This window comes from Acyrthosiphon pisum, chromosome X, assembly GCF_005508785.2.
Source record: "Acyrthosiphon pisum isolate AL4f chromosome X, pea_aphid_22Mar2018_4r6ur, whole genome shotgun sequence".
NCBI classification, from domain to species: Eukaryota; Metazoa; Arthropoda; class Insecta; order Hemiptera; family Aphididae; genus Acyrthosiphon; species Acyrthosiphon pisum.
Window position 1 is genome coordinate 76,036,121 of NC_042493.1, and position 2,953 is coordinate 76,039,073.

Genomic DNA, 2,953 nt, shown 5'->3' on the forward strand with positions numbered 1-2,953 from the left:
TTAATATCTTAACATCTGAATTAAATATATTTATCGACAGGAGTCGTATTTTTATTTTCTTCTTATTTTTAAGTTATTACAATATTGAGTGGCTGTTGAATAATACCGTTCATGAATTGACGGGCTTCACTCCTAGCGATATTTTCTAAAAAACTGAAAGGTGTAGTCCCATAAATGAAGCTATTGAATGTCCACCGAAAGATAGTGATGATTTTACGATCAAGTTAACAACTATGGCTGCCGAGGTTCAACGAACTAAGGCCGAGGAACGCCGAATTCGGCATAACCGTTGTGGAAAAGCTACAAAATTTCTGATCAGGGCAGTAGTCCTTGTCCGTGCACATCATTCCTCTTCCGCCGTTGACCATCGTCAATCAGATAAAGTCATTTTTCATGTTATATGAAGGACCGTATAAAATCGTAGAGATTAAAGGCTGTAATGCGTATGTCGTAGCTGATCCCGTAACGGATCAAGTTCGTGGAACTTTTAACATTATTTTTCTTAGAAAGTACATCCGTCCTATACTAATGCTTAACAATCAGCTTAATGACTGCACGGATTAAGTCCAACCCCTAATCAACCATGTATAATTTCTCCCTATTTCTTTCTGTAGAAGCGCCCCAGACAGGTCCGGGGCCCTTCTACTGGGGGGTTTCTGGTAAAAAATTATCAACCATGATAATTTTCGCAACTATGCGATAGCGCTCTCCGTCCCGCGGGTATCTCTGCTCACACCCAAGGAAAACGCCGATATTGATATTATAATCGGCGCACACACACAGTACACACACACTATCGCCGCTGCCTAGTACCCGTGTTGAGATTTGAACGGCCGGCACCACATTATTATCAATTATTAATCCACCTGTAACACGAATACCGGCCAATCAAAATAATGTTATCGATTATTATATAACATAGGTACCTAGTAGTTTTTTTCGCGTTCGATGTGTGATGCGTTCGGCGCTCGTATATACGTCGTTACTTTTATTTTGCGTCTCCGCTGGTCAACACGATGACTGAGTAGAACACCGCCTCACCGAGGACGTCCTGGTGACGATGCTTAGCACCACACGTAAAATGGTAACGATATCATTATTATTAAATATTTACAACTACACCTTGGACAGTATTCGTTATTTGTAGGTTAATCATTATTATAATGTACGCCGGTAACCACATAGGTGCCGCGCCAGTATCCTGCTATAATGCAGTTTGTGTATAGTGTATTATTATTATGTATGCCGGTAACCACATAGGTGCCGTGCCAGTACCCTGCTATAATGCAGTTTATGTATTATTATTATATCATTTGTTTTTTTTAAGGTAGCCCTCATTTACGACAATTTTTTTATGCCGTGTGGGCTTTTCTTGGCTACAAATTAATTATTATTCTCCTATAGGTATTATTTAAATAAACATACATTTAATTCTCCCATAAACTAAATGTTATTATTACTTTTCACTATTTTCCTTATTATTTTTACAAATCCCACATGCTCCAATTTTCGAATCTCAGCTGTGGGTTGGCGACCTTGCTACTAAGTTTCCGTCAACGTACGCTCCACGCAACGAATCTGGGTAAGCCACTGTGTGAGATGTTATAGTTGGCGAGTAGAGCGGGGAAGCTAGTGGTTTTACAATGGTGTTTTTTTTTTTATCCTGGATACAACATTTCTACCAGAAGGAGTGCTTCGATTTCAACATATAGTACATTATTTTTTAGCAAATTGGATCAAGATGTTACTTTAGACTTTAAAGAGGTAATTTTTTTCACGATTTTCTCAATAGTTTTTTAATGCCACAGGAAAACTACCGACAAATTAGGAAAACCGGCTAAAAATGGGATTTTAATTTCCAACGCTTTGTTTATTGCCAGAGCAACGAATAAAAAATAATTATTAAATTATAACTAGCTGATCCCGTGCACTTCGTTGTCCGTTAAATGTATCAAATCTATATGACTCAAACTTTGTTCAATTCGTTATTTAATATTTGGTGTATGATGTTCAAAATTTATCTTAACTTTTCCGTAGCCCGGAATAAAAATTCTGATTCGCAACAGTACCTTATCGGGTAACCAATCTACCTGCGGTAGATCGCGGACCCCGTGCTGCTTGTATGTAAGTGTATGATTTAACTCTAAAGTATCAAAGTTATACCAAGTTTGTCGTTTTTACTTAATTCCACTTACGGTGGATTAATATAATCAATTTATACAAAATCCTATCCTAACCTAACGATACTAAAATCCGATGAATAAAAAAAAACAAATTTAACCCTTTGTAAATTAACCTATCTTCTTCTCAGAGGTCTAATATACCCACAAACATTAATTTATATAAATATATATAATAAATATATATATAAATCATTATAATAATATAATAAACTTTCCGCCACTACTACTACTTATATTCCATTTCCTTTTTTCAGTAAGAATTTTTTTAGTAAATTTGATATCAAGTTAATATGACGAAAAATTGAAATCTGTTTTTATAATTTTTATCGATTCACTAGATAAATGGATACGTTGGAATGAAAACATCTAAACTCCTATGTTCCACATACATGTTATACATATACACTATTTATCACATAGAAGGTATTTCATAAACCATTTATAGTATAGGTAAATACACCAACACGTGGGAGTTTTTATCTATTAGTTTTCATTAATTCTGAGATGAAGATATGCATTAAAACATTATCAAATTATAGATTATTTTTTCTGAATCCAGAGACTACAAAGCCTCAAAATCTTAAATTTGGTACATAAGACTATAAGAGGTCAACAACGATATAATTGATAATATTATTATAAATTACTATTATAACATAATATGGTATACAATATAATATATCAGTTATCATGAATTATTGCTATTGACATTAGCATATTAGCTACTACAGTAAATTGTATCAGTTAAACTTACCAACTTAGTGTACTTG